The sequence below is a fragment of the Pinus tabuliformis genome, chromosome 3_2 (genome assembly GCF_031772625.1).
Source record: "Pinus tabuliformis cultivar Carrire ecotype Pingquan chromosome 3_2, CPIR1, whole genome shotgun sequence".
Taxonomy (NCBI): domain Eukaryota; kingdom Viridiplantae; phylum Streptophyta; class Pinopsida; order Pinales; family Pinaceae; genus Pinus; species Pinus tabuliformis.
The window spans coordinates 1,083,384,509-1,083,404,888 of NC_142302.1; the positions used below are offsets into that span (position 1 = coordinate 1,083,384,509).

The following is a 20,380-nucleotide window of genomic DNA, read 5'->3' on the forward strand; positions in this document are numbered from 1 at the left end:
TGCACTGAAGTTTACAACCAAAAACAGGGCTGACAGTTATGAAATGATTCCTTCCTGCATTTCACATTTGTGGTTTGTTCGTTTTGCAGGTGTCTCTGATCTTCTACCAAACAGTGTTTTTGGAGTTAAAGGAGAGTAACTCATGCTGCAAATTTAATATGAATTATTTCCACTTGTACAGAACAGTGGACTTATACATATTTTGCTCAATCAGAATCCCACCTGTTTGCACATTCCTAAAACTCGATTGAATGCTCGCCTTCCCAGTAATAGTCAATATATCTTCCAGGAAAATACTACCACGTTTGAACTTTGTACCTCTGAATCACAAGTTGCTTTCATGACTAAAGCTTTAGTGCCACATGGACCAGCAATTAGAAACTAAATGGTTAGAAAAATGAGGCATGAGAATTTCAGATTGTGATCCAGCGTTTGGCAGTATGCAATGATGAATACGATTGATGTGACCCAAAGAAACACATGCTGCTCTGCAAGATTATACATCAACATGATGCAGATTTGAGGAGAGCTTGAACACTCCCCTACACTTCTGAAAAACTGAAATGACTAGAGTACTGATGATACAGAACGTCAATAATTTAACAGCATGCTGAACACCTGAATCATCCCCTCAACCAAGTGTTTCTGTATGACGAATTATCTCGTAATGCTGCATCGTGTGGCTTGTACTCCATCAGGTAGCTGGCAGGAAGGTGAAGATGTTTCTTGATTGAATCTCTCAATACCATTACTGCCTGGCCATCAGAAGCATTTCTATTCCAAACACTGAGAATGTCCTCCCCAAAGCGAACACTCAATACAATACCACATACATCATCACCATAATCCAGCTGATCGCCTACCAGCGCTAGTACCAAGTCTTCCCAAAACCTGCCTGAGACAGCCTTATTCAGCCGAATTATCCACTTCCCACCATTACGATTTCCTGGGTCCTCCCATAAAGGTCGAAGACCCGCTTTGAAAAGGTGCAAATTTGTTGGGTTTGGCATAGAAGAAACCCGAGCAAAATGGCAATAGCAAACCCAAAAACCTTCCACAGTGTTGAACTCCATAATTTTTTCATGTTTTCCTCATATGATGCTTGTGATCTAACTCCAGGTTGTCGACGAAGGTACCAGAAAACAAATCGGTGCTATAAAGGATGGAGTCCGGCTTTGAGCTCTCTGTTAAGGCGTTCCCTTTCTTCTGCTTCTCTCTCGCGTCGTGCTCTGTCTTCTTTTTCCTTGTTGATCATTTCTGCAATGAGGGGCAACAACGGCGGGCGGTCGTTCGGTATCAATTCAGGACGAGATGGTGACTTGAGCTTCCTTCATCTACCTTAGCCTTTGAACAATTCCCCGTTTACATTTACGCTTGTCCGCCTTCAATTCACGCAATTGAACTTCTATTTCATAAACCTTTGCCTTCAAGTTATCATATTTTGTCCTGGATTTACGATGTCTATCTTGCATTTGACTCAGTTCAGTCTGCACTTTTGATAGTTCCTCTGTATTTTTGCCAAATGAGTCGAGAAGTCTTTTCAACCGAGCTTGCATTTGCTCCTCTTGAGATGCCAACTGTTTGATCAAGGTGGAATGACCTTGACTAATACGGCCACTTTTCCAGCAAAGAGAAACAAATGTCAACCATGTGTCTATGTCCTCTGTCGGTGGAAGAACTAATGGACGAACAGCTAGTAATGTTTGCCAAACCTTAACATTTCGTTTGGTTCCTTGTATCCGATCAATCCACAAGAATTAGAACATGAGGCGTATACTTAAATGCAAACACATTTCGTTTGTCAAAAGCTCATCACTGACACGTACACGATCCCACAACCATGTATACTTGGAGATGACATATGCACTACCACTTAGTCGATAACCAGCTTCATATATATTTGCTGCTTTTCCAACATAATTAACCTGAGTTGGGATCAGAAGGGCTTCATTGACTGGAGAAAGGCGATTGTCCCAGGAAGGGATCTTCAAGGTATTAGTCTCAGGGAGAGCACTGAGCAAATCTGTGTTGCTACAAACGAGCTTAATGCACTGCTTCCTCGAAAACCCTGTCGCTGCTCTCATTTGCATTTCTGGAGGGAAGCAGAATTCTGTACAATAGGCATGCTAGGATTTTGGCCTCCACTGAAAACTCGAACAAATCCCCAATTTCGTAGCACGCTACAAAACCACCTAAACATGTAGCGCTGCGAAACTGCTAAAAAAGGATTCATGTGCTTATTTGCAGACATTTGGCTTTGAAATTTTGTCAGTGATAACACAGTTTAATCTTGACAGATCAGTAGAGAGGTAGAGTGAAAAAGGAGCTCAACAGTTCAATCTGAGCACTTGGATGTAATAAGGTTAGGTTTAGATAGATATCACTATGTAAAAGAAAAAAAAAGTTGAAAAGGGTTTGCCAGTCTAAGTGCACCCTAATAAAGAAGTAAAAATGATAGGATAAGTAGGTAGGGTAAGTAGATGATGGTTGCAGAATAAATGTGTGGTGAATGGTTAAGTTTTATGCTTAAATCTTTTGCTTTCATCACTTGGACAAAGCACAATTCACATTGAAAATAGCACATCAAGGAAACAAATTCAAGTTGATTAACTTCCTTACTCCATTTTTCCCTAAAAATTCACTAATTTCCCCTAAGTACTAAAGGTATCTACAACAAGTTAGAGGGGCTCAGAGCATTTCTCTGACTTTTGGAGGGACCAGACCCTCGACCCAATAATTTGGAATGCCTAAAATACTTAAATCCCCTTCATCAACATTTACCCCTCCATAAGATCATTCATTCCCTTGATAAAGCTTTTCCTAAGTAAAATCCTATTTTACTTAGGGAAATTCAAAATATTTCCATATCTCAAAACCCTCGTATTCACTTAGCCTAAGTTATAAATGTTGTATGATGAAATACTTTCGGAAAACATTAGACTTAGCACTTTCCCATTCATTTGGTCATATTAACCACTAATGTATATTATTATGTAGCTCCCGAAAACTACACTACTCGTACTCGTATTATTATATAAATCCCAAATATTTACATATCCCGTCCCACGGTTAAATATAACCTTAATAAAGTTAATAAACGGAATTAGTTAACCAATCCGTGGTTAATTAAGAACCCAAACCCCCACCACACTATACAAGGATTAATTAATCCCCATGATTAATTAATAACTTCTCGGACCAATTTCTTTACCCCCGATATAATTAACTCTAATTAATATTTGGCCCCCACTTCGTTAACCTTCCACCACTTCCCATTGCCGACTACCATCCGATCGGATCCCTCTGATTTGATGGATATTGCTCATATCACACAGGCCTTGTGGTCGACCTTTAGCGTGTGATGTGAGTGGTTTCCCAAATAGTGTCGATGCTACGTGTCAACTGACTAGTGGAATCGCGCGACCCTCCTCCAAAACCACTAGCCTCCCAAAAGCTGTGCGATGAAAACCAATACCGCTCCCACTTACTGTCTCCACTAAATGAAAAGCTGTCCCATCAGTCAGTTAAAGTGAACTGTAGTTTTCGTTTACCCACCAATATCAACCATTTACCCGTTTAAACACGAAAACCCTAGTTTTGCTCGTTTTCACCTGATTGTGCATTAAAACCCTGTGTAACCAAGCTACACCACCTGAAGCCTCTGTTAACCGATTCGAGCATGGTTTACCTCCCGAAAAGCATTCTGGACTCACTCCATAGACCTCTCAAGCTCAAATGAAACCTTTTCGACCTCCCTTGTAAACCATTGCTTTCTTAACAATTTGTTTTGTTTACAGGTGATCAGAAGACCACATCCTTCGATAAACAGTCTTAATACTAGTCATAAGACTTGTTTACTCCAAGATTTTTATCAAGTCTATTCAAACAGAGATGGAAAATAAAACACACAGTTAAAAGACAAGCATGGGAAACATGAAATTAAAAGATTTCATGTTGAAATAAACAGTGAAAAACCTAAAATATATAGTGAAGGTAAAAGGACACGGTAAAGAACAGTCAAAGTGTATCAAGATTAAAGAGTATCAGATTGAAGACCAAATTAAGTAATTCATCTAGTATGAAGATAAAAAACAGGGAAGAAAATTACAAAGCGTAGCATACAGATTCATGTCAAATTGAAGACAGATGAAAAAAACAGAGTGGTAAAAGTAAACAATAAACAGTAAACAGTAAAAGTAAAAATGGATGCAGTTAGAGTTAAACAAAGATGAAAACACTTTCACCAGCTACAATGAAGTTTATCCAAAGTAAAAGTGAAAAACAGTTGAAAGGAATTTAAGATTAAAAGACGAAATCATAGCAGAAATAGTACATTCTTCAGAAATTTCTTGTTTAAGTCATAGTTTTGCAGAAACTATTTTGGCCAAGCCAAGAAGTATTTTGAAAAAATGGAGGATTTTTTTGTTCCTCAAAGGCTAATACACAAAAACCTCTCTCACGTTTTACACAGGTACTACCAAAAGGGAGATAAGTGCATGTCTTCACAACTTCTTTTTCAGTTTGTGCAAAGTCCTATTTTTGACATCTTTTTGCAGAGAATATTGTGAACAATTGGAGGTGAATTTTGGGAAGCGGAGAGGCTTTTATCTCAAAAACATTCCTATCTACAATAACCTCTTTCACCTTTTACATATCTATCTCGGATTGAGATATACAAGCGTATCATTGCACCTTAAGTTTGCAGAATTTCTGGGGTAGAATGGACAAAGGAAGGATGCAGTTAGTGACTGAGATGCCTCATCATCAACTAAGAGTTTCTATCAAATTAGACTTTTTCTTCTTTGTCATCATAAATCCATAGAAATAGTGCCAAATATATTCATTAGTTTTGAATTTCCTTTATTTAAGTTCTATTAATGTAAATAGTTGGAGATATTTGTGAAACTAATCTTGATATTTTTTCAACATATTTCAGTTTAGAGTTAGTATAAATACTTCTTCATTTGAAGTATTCTGGGGTGGATTCTTAGACATTTCTATAGACTTATTGATCAAAATACTGTAAAGCTATTGGAGCATTGACTAAGCCAACAAGCTGGATTGATGAATAAAGACCAAATATTTCAAAGGATTCAAGTGTTGAGTGAAGTGTAGACAAGTATTCTTGCATGTTTTTGTTATCTTCTTTAAAGTTTTCCATTATGTTTATCTGAATCTGAATGCTATGATATGAATGATATCTCAGAATTTGCTTCATTGCACACTATTTTAACTATTATGCATTTTAATGTTTTCTGCTAATTATCTAAGTTAAGGAATTCTTTATTGCTCCTTAGTTCAGGTAGTCTCCTTGTAATCTATAGCAAAGGATTCTTAATTGCCCTTTGTTCATGATTATCCTCTGTTCCTCATTTTAATCTTGGTCTGAGAATTCTTAAGTGCTCTCTCACCCTGGTTAAGATCATTTCACCCATTTTGCCTAAAGACCTTCACTTTACTCCGCTAGCATGCCCTTTGAACACTCGCTTTACTGAGCTAATTCTAGTTTTGCTGCCCTTATTTGACTCCATAGCCCAATGGTCCAGAGACATCATTCTATCTATCTGTTCCTAGAATTCTACCACCCAACCAAAATCAAAACAACCTCATTGAACATTAATACTAGCCTAAAATCCTTTCAAACATAGCTAAATCATAAAGAGAGAGCCCTCTTTAGATTTAGGTGGGCTAGCACCGAAGTCTAAAAGATTGGTTTGTGGTTACCTCAGAAATTTCTTTCTTTAACATTGAGAAAATTCTTAGTGATAATAGGGGGATCCCGCGCCCAACAAAGACGGGTCCATTTAAAATACTACGTTCAAGACCTAGTATGGGCATTATGAGTTTGTTGTTGTTCCATTTGGCTTAACTAATGCTGTAGTTATTTGATGAATAATGTTTTGCGTCCCTATTTGGATAAGTTTGTTATTGTGTTCATTGATGATATACTAGTATATTCTAAAAATGAGGAAGAGCACACTGAGCACTTAGCAACATTATTGAGGTTGTTGAGAGAGAATCAGTTGTATGCTAAGCTCAACAAGTGTAGTTTCTTTCAGACTGAGGTGCATTACATGGGACATGTCTCCAAGGAAGGCATTGTAGTAGATCCAGAGAAGATAAGTGCCATCATGGAGTGGGTACCTCCTAAGAGTCTGGACGAGGTAATATCTTTCATTGGTCTAGCAGGATATTATAGGAGGTTCATTAAGAACTTCTTGGAGATTTCTTATCCCATTACATCCTTGCAGAGGAAAGGTAAGAAGTTCGAATGGACTAAGCAGTGTGAAGCTAGCTTTGAGCAGCTCAAGTAGTTGTTGATACATGCACCAATACTACAGATTGTAGAACTGGACAAAGAGTTTGTGGTATGCACAGATGCTTGTGAAAGAGGGCTTGGTGGAGTCCTTATTCATGATAGACAGGTGATATGTTACGAGTCCTGGAAACGAAATGAGCACGAGAAGAACTACTCGACACATGATCTTGAGATAGAAGCGATTATACATGCATTTAATATGTGGAGACACTATCTTCTTGGAAGGAAGTTTATACTTATGAGTGATCACGTCAGATTGGGGTATTTGTTTGACCAACTGAATCTAAATGCTAGGCAGGCTAGATGGTTGGCCACGATCAACGAGTTTGATTTATAGATTAGGTACATCAAAGGTAAAGAGAACAGGGTGGCAGATGCTCCCAGTAGATAGATATCGGTACATCACTTGGCGGTTGTGAGATCCTATGGGATAGACTTGGAGGATAGGATCTTGCAGGACATGACAGTAGGATGTTAGGTATATGGAGATTGTGAACAAGTTTCAGCAGGGTGATAATACAGGTATAGGTACAGGTCATGGTATAGGTATAGGTACAGGTGCAGGTATAGGTACATGTAGTGGTATACATGTACAAGTATAGGTACAGGTACAGGTGCTAGCACTCAGGGCATGGATTATTGTCTTACAATAGATGGATTGGTTAGTTTCTTAGATAGGATATATGTACCAGATAGTTGTGAGCTTAAGAAGGTCATCTTGAGGTAGTGTCATGCAAAACCATATTTAGGTCACCTAGGTTATTAGAAGGCATTGAAAACGATGAAGAGATTTTACTATTGGCCGAATTTGAAGATGGATCTAGAAGAGTTTGTGGCGAGGTGTTTTGACTGTTAGCGAGTGAAAGTATAATATAAACATCCAGGTGGACTTCTACAACCGATCGCGAATCTAGAATGGAAATGGGAGGACATTTCCATGGATTTCATTACAGGGTTTCCAAAGATAGTGAAACAACATGATTCCATCATGATCATTGTGGACATGTTAAACAATGTTGCACACTTCATTCCAATGAAGTCTACATTCTCAGCTAGTGATGTGGCGCAGGTATTCATCCGAGATGTGGTTAGACTACATAGTGTTTGAAAGAAAATTGTTTCAGACAAGGATGCGAAATTCACTTCCAAGTTTTGGAAGGGGTTATTTGTAGGTTTGGGCATAGAGTTTACCTTTAACATAACTTATCATTAGCAGCAAAAGTGGGAAGAGTATCTCCCTTTGGTTGAGTTTGCATACAACAATGATTATTAGGAGTCACTGAGGATGAGTCCTTTTAAGGTATTGTATGGGTGGAGTTGTAACACCCCTATCAATGGGAGTGATATGGTTAGTAGGGTATTGATTGGACCAGATATGTTGAAAGACATGGAATAGGAAATGCAAGCGATCAAGGAGAATCTAAAGGCAACACAAGATCATTAGAAGAGTTATGTAGATAGGAATAGGTTTTTCAAGGTTGGGAAATAGGTGTACTTTCACATCAAATCGAAGAAGAGCTCCTTGTGAATTGGATCATGTGCCAAGATGGAACCATGGTTTTGTGGACCCTTCAGCATTATTGAGAGGATTGTGCCAGTACCCTATCGAATTTCACTACCTCTGATAGTGAAATTCCACGATATTTTCCATATATCTTTCCTTAAGAATTATGTTAAGGATGATGACCATATAATTGATTGGTTTGTATTCTAGGTGGATCCATATGGAGAATTGTAGCTAGAGCTGAAATAAGGTGCGCATGCTCTGGAACCAAGAAATCAAGTAAGTTAAAGTGCAATGGAAGCACTTTGGGACCGATGAAGTTACATGGGAGATGGTAGATCAGATGTGGGCTATCTATCCTTCTTTGATTTTTCGGTTGAGGAAAAGAAGCCTGACATGGTGGTTTGGTATTTTCTTATGGTGGTTTGATATTTGCTTTATGATGGTTTGGTAATTTCTTTATGGTGGTTGATATATGCTTTATGATGGTTTGATATATGCTATATGATGTTTTGATATATGTTTTGGTATATGATTTGGAATATGTTTTCGTATCTATATTTATGGTGATGTTTCTATGTACCCATGTGTATGGATGTAAATACCGTAACAACTTGTGTTGTAAAGCTCCATTATGTGGTGTGTTTTCATGATGTTTTTCTCTTGAGCAGATATTTCATTGTAAATATTGCATCGAGTTGTATTATAAATATCCATGAGAATTATGGCTTGTTTCAATGGGTTGTTGAGGTATATGTGTGATTGAACACCGAGGACAATGTCCCCTAAGGGGGAGGGTTCTGTAACAGCTGTGATGAAAATTCCATGTAATTAAAGTTAAAAACAATAACCGCAGATCAATGGGACACTTATTTCAAGTTTATTGTTGGGCAAGACATCCTAGGGTGTGTTCATTTGGTTTTTATGTCTAAGGAAATTGGCAAAGGAAATGGATAAGGATTTGGAAAGGAAAAATGGAATTTTTGGCACATTTATTTATGAAAATAATGGAAATTAGGAGAAAAAGGAGGCGAAAGGTCACAGGTTTCATGTGAGGAGGAAAATGAAGAAAAATAATGGAAAATGAAGAAAACAGAGGTCTCATCCATAAAAAGGATTTTGAGGATCAGTTGGTAACCTTTTTTCAGTTCGATGTTGGAACTCTCTCATTATTCCCTCTCTCTGTCATACTCTTGGATACTTCGATTTTTCTTGGGTCACTTTTGGAGGGTGTGGCTTACTTGGATTATTTGAGAAAGAAGGAAAAGGAAGAGTAGGAAAGTGCAAGGAGCCATCGACATCAACATCTACATCATATTTTCTTGCAGGTATCGAGTTACATGTATGATTTCTTCACTAGTTTTGGCATGCATGGCATATGCATGTGGTTTCTTGGCTGTGATCTGTCATTGGCATGGAGGATTTCCTAGATCGATCATGGATCGCCTAGCCTTGCCATTTCCTGGATAGCCATGGTGATTGTGGGTTTACTTTCAATGTTTTTTTTTGGTTGGTTCTCATGTTTCCTTCGCTTGGGTTGAGTTATTAGTCATGGAAGACCTAGTTGAACAAATGCTCTAGAAGCCCTATAACATCTTGGGTTGAGTTATTAGTCCTGGAAGCCCTTGGTGGGTGGAGTTACTAGTCGTGGAAGCCTTTGTTGGAAAAATTCTCTAAAAGCCCTATATATGATGTTGGTTGAGTTACTATATCTAGAAGCCTTGGTTAGACAAACGCTCTAGAGGCCCTCGAAGGATCAATGGATGGAGACCAATCTGATGATGGTTTTGTGATGTACGATTGTGAGGTGGAATCACTATTTGATGGGTTGAAGTGGATGGCCTTAGAAACCCTGTATGAGTTTTGATTGATGTGTTCTATGAGATCCCACATTCATGCTTGGAATATGGCACGGGGGTGAATGGATGAAGAGAGATTTGTCTCAACCATTTGATGGTTGGGTGGAATGTGGTAGTCCCATCTTTGGCTGGTTTATTGCATTCATTAATGAGAAATTCATTCCATTTATTTTCATGTGAAAATGTATTGATGTATATATGGATTTTGATGGCTGATATTTTCATGGTATTTCTGTTCTTATTATGCTAGTTATATGTACCTTTTGTGACAATAACTAAGTATGGCTCTCAAAATGTTTTTACTTGTACATGAATGGATAATTTGTATATGACCTAATAGATTATAATGTAGCAAATGAAATGAGAGAAAAATGGTTCATAGCGATTCTCAAATAAGTATGGGATACCTACACTTAATTCTGTTGTTTACACCTGTAGGTTACATGTTCATGATATGTTTGACGAAATGCCTATCATGGCTAGTAGGGGCCTGGTTAAAGTTTTTTTTGGTATTATTGATTTTTCTTCATTATTTCCTGTACTTTTAACTATCATTCCATTCTGAGTAGTGGCCTAGGCTCTAGGGCTAAAAAATTGGCTTAATTCCTAGGGTTGTTGGCACAGAGTTGGAAATTTTGGTCCACCATCGCTGGCATGCAAGCCTCTAAGAGTTAATTTGGGTTTCTAGTCATTCCATTTCCCATAACATGAGAGTGAATATGGCCTAAGAGGTCCAAAACTACAGTGTGACCCAGGGACATGCTATTACAATGGCAGACCTGCCTCCTGAGGGTTTTGTTTATGAGGTTGGATGACCGTATGTGATCTTCCATTGATTCCACTTCCTTAAGGTCACATAAGAGGTTGAATTTGATCATAGTAGCCTCTCGTCTCATCTTTACCTTAGTTAACATGGTTACTTTGGGTAGGCCTGGGAGGATGGTCTTACAGACACCTCTTATGTTTGTACAAACCTCGAGTTGATAATTTAAGTTGGTAGCCTTGGGAGTTGTAGCATTCTTATTGCAATACAAAGGCTGATCACTTTTTGGCACCGTTTTGAGGGTGGTGTCAAAGTATGCATTATTTTCTTCCATTGTTGATTCATTTATTTTACTCTCTACAAGAAAAAAATGTCATTACACATATTTCGTTTCAAAGATAGAAAAATTTCATTGCACTAGCATTCTTATTCAAAAATAATTATAAAAAAAACAATTCTCAAACACCAACCCCCCCGCCTACCCCATTTGATCACCTGGTGTAGTAAGAACCACATGACCATCCACTTTTTCACATAGAATAAGAAGAGGTGGGGTAGAAGATACTGATATCAATGTTCATATAAAGAACATCCCTCCATATTTCCTTCCCAACTTCCATGGTATGAGGTCATAGGATCTGGAAACATTTATATTTGAACATCCCTCCATTAAGGATGCTAATTATAACATATGATGTGGAGAATGTTCAAAAACTTGTATCGTGGGAAAACATTGTGGACATTAACATGGAGACTTTTCTTAAGACACAAGCACAAGCCTAATTAGAACTTGGAGAAAAGGATGGATCTACATAAGAAGGACTGGGAGATGAAGAGGAAGAGAATGGAACAACAAAATATGTGCCAAAATTCCTTTTAAGGTATCTTTGGTTGTTAAGGAGGCCACTAGGGCCATGAATGAGGCACAATTAGGTCACTAAGATGCTCAGAGGATGAGCAACAATTTCAGTAAGGGGTATGATGGGCCTCCAATTTAGACATAAATTAAGGTCCATTTGGCCATCCTTCAACACATTAAACTTCTTGTTTTTGCATTAGATGAAATATTTTTTGCTTTAATATGTTCATTAGGAAGGTTTAGAGATAACTTCATATTTGTGCCTAATATTATTTATTTTTGCAGAGTATTGTGAGAATATTGGGCAGATTATGAAGATTTGGAGGAGGATATAATCTAGGGACTTGCTCCCTACTATAAGAGGATCAATATTGGATAACAAATTAATAAAATATCACGAATTTATGGATAAATTATGGATTTCTAGTGTTTGAGAAAATCTAGGAATGTGTTCCCTGTCATTTAATGAAGATTCCAAGTGTTGGGGAACTAGATCCACTATTTGAGGGATTTTAGAGGGGAATGTTGGCATTATGATACGGGTGTTGTCCTTGATGGCAACTCACTCAGATGGCAGATCATAGTGTAGCAGCAAAGAATTAATGATCAGGCTACAAAGAATGAATAAAGAGAGGTATATGCAGGTTCACCTTAACAAAGGAGTGTATAAATGGGGATTAACAGACAAAAAGGAGTGTATAACGTATAGACGCACTTTCATAGAAAGAAAAGCACATATATATTTGGAAACTAAGTTTTGGTCCAAGGTATTTGGTCCATGGTATTTTGATCCATGGTATTGGTCCTAAGTGGTTTTGGTCCATGGTATTGAGAAAGGCCTAAAACTATATAGGTTACAAGAAAATTTGGGCACATCAACCCCAGCTTCTGGATCTGTATTATTAGGGTCCATCAACCCCTAATTCAGTTGTTTTCATTCCCTAATGATGTTAACCTACATCATGCTTTCTTCCCAAGAGTTTCATGAAACCATTCATCCAAAAAATGTCCCTAAAGAGATCATCACAGGTGGCCTTCTATCTAGCTACAATGAATGGCAGGCACTACACTGTCTGGGTGTTGTGCATAGCACCTGGCCTTTGTATCACCTGCGATGAGAGAGATCCATCAAATTTTTCAAATGAATCCATTGGATTCCTCATCCAGTGGATGCTTCTAGAGGTTTCTAGAAGGATTGGGCTCGCTTTTGGATGAGGAAGGAGATGAATGAACCTTAATCCATTATCCCTTCCTTCATGGAACCACTTCCAAATTTTGGCAAAGCATTCATGAGGGCCATTAATGGCCTAACCTCCTCTTTTCAGCTATAAAAGGACCAAGCTCTCAAAGGCTAGTCTAGGTTGAGACTTCTTAAGCTAAGGAAATTCTGCTTGGATGAAATTAGTAGAGAAAGTAATGTTATCATGTCAAATTGTTGTTTCCATGACGAGAGAAGGGTTTGAAGCTGGGAGAATGACGCTGAATCAAACATGCATCTACATGGGTTGTAATCTTCCTTTCTATGAATAAAGAGTTCTATGCTTTTTCCCATTCATGTGTTATGAAATGTACATTGTATTTTCAATTCTATAATGTGTTTAGTTAACAGATCGATATGTATGCTTTGATGTTTTTCTATCTCGGCTTGTGTGCATGTACCTTTCAAGTGAGTTAATTACGGAAGGGAGTGGCGAAAGAGATCAAAGGGAAGAGTAATCGAGCGAGAGATACAGGTTGGTACTTTTGCTCCTCTTTCTTTTATTTGTTAGCTATAGGAAAAGCAATGGAATTACTTTAATTGTTGTTTTAGACTTGCTACTAGGTCTAGGGGTTAGTCGTTCGAAAAGACACTAAATTTTCCCATAACAAAATGGTGACTTTGCTGGGGAGAAATCCCATCCCTTATAGTAGCTAATCAATCTCTTAGAACACTTTGACATACTTTACCCTCTGGTTTTCATCGAATTCGAGTTCAATTCACTGAAATTTAAGTCAATTTTGAGCATAAAATTGTCATTTTGTAGTCATTGTAGCTTTGTAACTAACAGGTTGCTATGCATTGCACCCTCTGCACAGAGACAATGCTATGCATTGCACTATCCCTCACTCTGGCCTGCGCTGATTCCTTTTGGATTAGTTTTCCCATCCAGGAGCGGAAGCCTTAAGTCAGTTTTCAATTGTTTGAATTGTTTGTTGGATTTAGGTGATTTCTTGTCTCTGAAAGCAGTCTTTGTTTCCTTGTTTTGACCCATTTTAGACTATATTGTTAAATTTTTGTTTATGTATTTGTTTTATCATTTACAGTCCTTAGTCAAAAAGTAGTTTCAGTCAATTGTTTTGTCAAATACGAAGTGTCGTAAAATATTCCTTCTTAGAATAATCGATTGGTCTATTTTGTACATCTACTTCATATTTCCATTTAAAAAGTGTCGATTTTGTTTCCTTAAAGTTGAAAGTGTCGTTTTGTCTTCCTTTCTATTTTAGAGAAATTGTCATAAATCGACATTTTTGTGAAAAGAGCTTTTGAATCGTTGTGCATTTGTTTTCTTAGTGCATAATTCACATTAAGGAGAACGGAAAAGAAAAAGAAATACATATAATTGAATTTTAGAGTTTGAGTGGGTGTGCTTAAAAGGAATGGTTAGGGAAATGCATTGGTGAGTGCTCTTTGTTGTTTGATCCAAAAAGTATTTGTTTTCTCTATCCCTTATAGCTAGGATTTTCATTGTTTAAACAAATGAAAAGAATGCTTCTCATATTAGTTGGATTTTTAGGAATCTTGGAAAATATCACATGGTGAAACCCAAAGGAAAATGTTAAGCAAGATCAACCTAAAATTAACCTCAATTAACCTAATAACGCATTGGAATTTAACGAAAACCTCTAGAGGTGTCTAGGCTAGAGATGTGTTCTCGCGTCTTAAAACCTAGTGGTTGCCATTTCATTGAGGTTGGGTGATTCCTCCTCTCTAAACTGGTAAGAACTAGTATGGACTTGTGCTCCTTGTACCATTGTGTATATAGTGGGAGACCCCAATAGGCTTAAATCCTTTATCACTAGGAAGCTGAGTCTGCCGCCTTACCGATCACAATGCACCGAACACAGCATTCGGGAAGATTGATTGACGTACAGTAAATCCTTGGTAATTTCTCTTTAATTTACCACCAAAGTGTATATTGGAGTTTGTGATTAGTTTGGTAAACCCTCTTGCTTAGTATCTCTAGAGTAGTCACTTTTGTTCCTTTTCAACTCCTTAAAAGAAAAGGTCCATTTCAGCGCTTGTCCTTTCAAGTTCATTAAACAACGAAAGTGACTAGAGTCATCTTTTGCTTTTTCTCAACTATTAAAACATGAAAAAGCAAAGTTAAATTCTATTGTCGTAAAAGTTAATTGACATCAAAAACACCCTTTTTTCCTTAGTTGAGTTAGGTTGATAAGAACAATCAACAATTCTGGAGGAAGGTCAACCTCCACTCTGTCGTTCGAGGAGAGTTATGAGAAAACCGCCCTTGCCACCGGAAGTGACACCAGTCTGGTCAAGGCGGACTCGTCAAACTGAGTCTGGTACTTCATCTGAATTACCAGAGCCACCTATTACGGCTAGTACTGAGCCTCAAGTTACTTCAACTATTTCTGGTACATCTGTTACACAAGAAGGAGTTACTCAACTACATGAGGCCATAATAACAGAAACAAGTGAACAAGTACCTGAAGTTGATCCACAACTTGAAGTTGATCAACTAGAAGTTACTTCAGAACTTGAACCTGCTCAATTGGAATTTGATCGAGAACCCATAGTAGTTGAAACCGAAGACATTTATGAACTTGAAGTTGTTCATGAACCTTCCCTTGAAATTGATGTTCTTTTACTAGAACATTTGCACTTTGACCTTGAACATTCCGAAGTTGTTACTGAAATACCTCAGTCATCTGTAGTTCCTGAAAATCCATCTTTAACACCAGAAGTCTTTTTTGGACCTAACGTTGAAATCCTTCCACCTAGATTAATTGTTGTAGAGGAAGAAGCTGAAGAAGATTCTACCCCCGTGACTCCACATCATTTTGGACATGGTTTATATCTTTATTATGAATCTCTTCCTCATTCTGTTGTTTCCTCTAAAATACCACTTAATTCATTAGGTCAACTTTTGGGTCAGTTAACCATGGCAAAACAACCACAAACATCCCACACTGCTTCATCTGATCTGGCTGTGGCATAATCTTTTGATGCTACTTCTTCGATGTTTATGACCACACCTGAGTCACATTTATATGGACAGTCGTCTGTCCCGGCTGGTTACTAGTATATGTTTGGAATCCACTCAGGGGTTTCTTCTGTACCATGGTCATCACCCATGTCATCATTAGGAATTTTACTTGGTTCTTCTTATCAAGGACAATAGTTTGATCCTGCATATCAGTATCAAACTCGGAAATTTGGTTAACAAAGGCCCGTATATACTCTTAACACTGGATTGCCACCATGTGGTCAACAGTATTCCTATTCACAGCATCCTCCCTATCAAGGAGGACAACCCTATGGTTATGTCCCGGCGTATCTAGGTCAGTCTGAAATGAGAGTCTGTCAGTGGCAGCTAACTATGCCACCATAACCAAGGCTTGTGTATCCAACACAACCTATGCGAACTGAGCCGATTATATCAACCCAACCTGTCATAACTATGGAAGAACAGATACAAGCTCAACCTGTTGTATCCTAACCTATGAAATTTAGTTTTGCTGCCTCGCAACCTCAAGTTTCGAGTCAGGAAACCCAAACATCTCAGGCTATTATGCAACAAATGCTTGTTTCTAGGGCCAATTACCTCAGGTTAGTGTGCCATTATCTTGAGTGATTCAAGTTGCGACAGATTTAGTTTATTCTCAGCCTGGTCAAACTGGCATTGGGGGGCAATATCAAACTTCACAACAGATACCCCAACAACCTTGGCAGCCACAGTATCCACTGCCTCCATTTCAGAATGTCCAACCTCAGTATGGGCCTGTTTTCCAAGATCAACCTGAGCAAGGACAATATCAAGTGTATCAGGGTCCTGTGTATCAAGCCCAAACTGTTTACGGACAAATGCAAGGTCAACCTGGTTTCAATCCATATACCGGATATGTCCCACTACCTTATCAAGGATACCAGCCTTATGCGGGTATGCAAAGGCCTATGGCACAGGCAATTCCATCTTATCCCGGATATGCCCAGCCTGTTTTGAATCAACAATTGCCTATTGTTGCAACCCTAGAACTATGGGATTTAAACTGGCTCACGAATGATCCAATTTTGTATTCACCATTGTGGTTGGTAATTTCTCATAGGTTGCCTTCCGATATTCCAAAGTTTAGTGGAAATCCTGGAGAAGACCCGTCAAATCACATTATGACTTATCATTTCTAGTGTTCTTTGAATTCCTTGAATGATGATTCGGTAAGACTCTATCTTTTGAAAAGAACGCTCATTGGTTCGGCTGCTAAGTGGTATATTGAATTGCAGAGAGCTTCCTTTAATAATTTCACCAATTTAGCCACTACCTTTTTGACCCACTTCCAGTTACCCATCAGATATGAAACTGGAATGGAACTTTTGACCAACTTTAAAAAAATGACTTCTACTCACATATAAGATCATATTCATGAGTGGCGTCATCATCGTCGCATGGTTAAAACCTATGTTCCTCATCAGCTTTTAGCTAAGTGGTTCATTAAGGCCTTATTGCCATCTATCACCGAGGATGTGGCTAACGGTGGAGTTGTTACAAAAGAGCAAGTGATTGCTCGTGCCCAATACTTGGATTTAATTTATACGCAATCTGGCACGCTCTATGACAAAATTCCACATGCACCGCACCTTAATCAATCCATTCCACCTCCACCATTGAATAGGGACTCTCATGCTAGAGACGGTATGATCAGTTCCTTGAGCACGCAAATAGCAAGTAAACCATCTGTTCAATCACTTGCCAAAGGTCAAACTGTAAATGCACCTGAGGTTCCTACTTTCAAGATTAATGCCATGTCATCTGACAAAGGTAAAAATCAAAAGCAACCAGGAAGCAAGAAGAAAGGGAAAAATAAAAAGAAAGTTGAAAACCCTCCTCAATAGAATTCAATTGATTCCTCTACTTTGGGAAAGAAACCTCGTTATCCATGTCTGATATGTGACAATGATAATTTTACAAGGGATTTTCCTCACTGCTCAGAATTTTCTATACTGTTAAAAGATTTTATCGCATCGGTAGTGTTGACAGATCTGTTTCCTAACCCAGATACCAATATGGTTGCAACTGAAAACGCTTCCACATCCCAGGTATTAATTTTATCCATCGCAAAACCTAAAGATGAAGTTTTAGTTTAGACACATAATAAAGATTATGGTAATCCACCATCATCGTCAAATAATCAGGCCACTGATCAACCTAGTTCTTCAAATTTGACCACATCAGGAAACATTCCACTACCCATTTGTTATCGGGAAATCTAGTGTCTATTCAGAGCTACTAGTCCCACTAAGACGGGTATCTATCTTAGAAACAAACAGATTAAAGTCACTTGTTTTTCCTTTATGAGAGAGAGATGAGAAAGAAGCAGAGAGTACCAACCTCAGTCTTCCGCTTGGCTCCTTGCTTGTTTCCTTTCCCCTTCGACAGAATCTCGCCACTGCTTCCTTAGTTGTCCAACTTCAAAGAGCACCTATAGATTCACAGCAGCATAATACTATCAAAGCATAGAGATTTTTCACTGTAAACAATATAGGATCAGATATATATTGACCATACAAATGCATATATCAACACAATATTCAGAGATACACAAGAATATGGAGGAAAACTCAAATAGCTTTATTAGAAAAAGTATTAGAAGAGAGGATTACAACCACTTGGTTTGACCTAGCGCCATCCTCCCAGCTTGAAAACCCTTTTCACCTCACACAAAACAAGATCACCCAAAAATGTCTTCAAAGAGAAACTAGCAAAACCTCTTTGCAAATTACCAAATTCCAACCTTTGGATCTCTTGGATGAGGGATCCATTTATAGATATTTGCAGGGGGGTGAGTCAGCTTATGGGATTTTGATTAGTGTCATCTCTCTGATATTTCTTAGTTCCACATGGAGATTTTAGATCTCTTACTCATCCCTGGGTGAACTCAGAGAGGCAAGTGTCAAATGAGCAGTTTCTAGAAGATTCTTTGGGTTTCCACCTAGCAAACTGCTTGTGCCATTTGTCTGCTCTCGCTCATCGCACCCTACAAAAGGGCTTTTCACTATGCATCACACTTTTTTCATGTGGCAAGTGAGATGCATCGCACCCTTTGCACTAGGCAGTCTGTATGGTCCTGCTTTGACCAGTTCTGAGTGGTTTTTCATGGAAAACTTCTGGGAGATGATGTAATCAGATGACCTTGCTCCTTTAGGGTATGAAACAACACTTTTAGGGACTTAGAAGCCCTTGTTTTATGGACATATGTGATTGGGGTTGCAGTGCTCAAATATGTCTATAACAGTTGCCCCCTAAAGCATGAGGTCGTAATAATTTTGATGTCGGGTGAAATGCTTTATAACGAGGATCTAAGGTTTTTCGCACTGGAAGGTGACCTGTAATAAGATACAATACAATAAATTATCTTCATAATATTTTCATGATATAGCTCAGGCGGGCATTCCCATGCTCAGCTTGATAAATTCATTTTCATGTACATAGGACAGATAACCGTCTGTGTGCAGACTGATGATTCTGGTAGAGCCATCATCCCTTAGTTTGGATGATTATCTATGCAGCAATGATGTACATTTTATGTCTTTATTCTCCTGAATATATCACAGCCCAGATGGATGAAACTAGATCCGAGGTCTTCAAAACTCGTTCAATCTTTGCCCGAAGTACAAGTCGATCCATGCGAAAAGATGTTTTGATGTCGAACATCGAAAGACATCGCCTGATTACCAGCCAATGATGTGAACTGTTAACAGGTGCGAGAGGAATCACCGATGATGATGATGACCCTCAAGGTACTGCAGTACAATTCACGTGGTGTGAATAGATGAGTTGATTTCGAACACCATGCAAAGTCTTTTGGTCGAAGGCCATTAATGTAAACCTGTCATTGGAAGTGAGAAACTTTCCATTGAGGCATGCAAGCTTAAAAGTACTGAAAGGGTTGTCCCTAGGTTGGCTTCTTGGATAATGAGCTGATGTCGACAAGAAGTGACTCGTCATAGGAGGGCATTAATGGATCCCATATCTATGACACGGAACAGAGCAAATGATTTTGTAGAGGTGAAAACGATCTGATGATACAAGTTTCAGGGTGGCGGTCATGAAAGAATGAAGCGTGAAGGTACTGTAGCGGATGAGGCACAAGCTTGGTAGGTGAATTCTCTGAGCGACTTCTCTTGAACATATCGACGACACTGAAATGGATTGGTAGCATTAACCCCAAAAGTGGATGGTATGACGAACCAATGGTGATATGACCGGTGAACGGAATAACCCAACCCAACTCAATCATGGTGATGGAGTGAAAGTGTCATGTTCAAGAGTGACCTGCTACCAATAAAGTTTCTTCAAGTTTTCTTCCCAATTTTCCCCAGTCATTTTTGACCACTACCTCTTTATTTTTGTCAAGCTTGAGGAGGATAACATATGCTTGTTCTATAATTTTCCCTTCAGGCAAACCCGTTGCTATGTTTTAACGAGCCTAGCAACAGTGAAACTCGCTCTTGTTTGAATGGACAAGTTTGTCGCTATTGTTTTAACGAGTTTAACGACAAGGATAACTCAGTCCTTTTCAATTTTAGAGAGTCTGAAAAGAGACAGAAAGAAGACTCCAATATTCCTTTTTCGTAATATAATCCCTTAAGTCTGAAAAAGTATAAAACAATGTGAAAGGGATGACTTTTTGATAGTTTTAACGAGCCGAACAAGACAAACGCTCGATCTTTTTGTGTAATAATCCCTCAGGTCCAAAAGGATTAAAATCTAGAGGAGGGATAGCACTTCCAATCACTTTAATGAGCTGGATAGGCCAATTGCTCGGCAATCTTTTCATATTTTATGAGTCATATGAA

General features: G+C 38.4%; 1 pseudogene; it reads right to left on the minus strand.

The window, feature by feature from the left end:
* Positions 1 to 464: 464 nt before the first annotated feature.
* LOC149184444 (eukaryotic translation initiation factor NCBP pseudogene) lies at positions 465 to 1,263 on the minus strand (annotated as a pseudogene).
* Between the last annotated feature and the right edge of the window lie 19,117 nt (positions 1,264 to 20,380).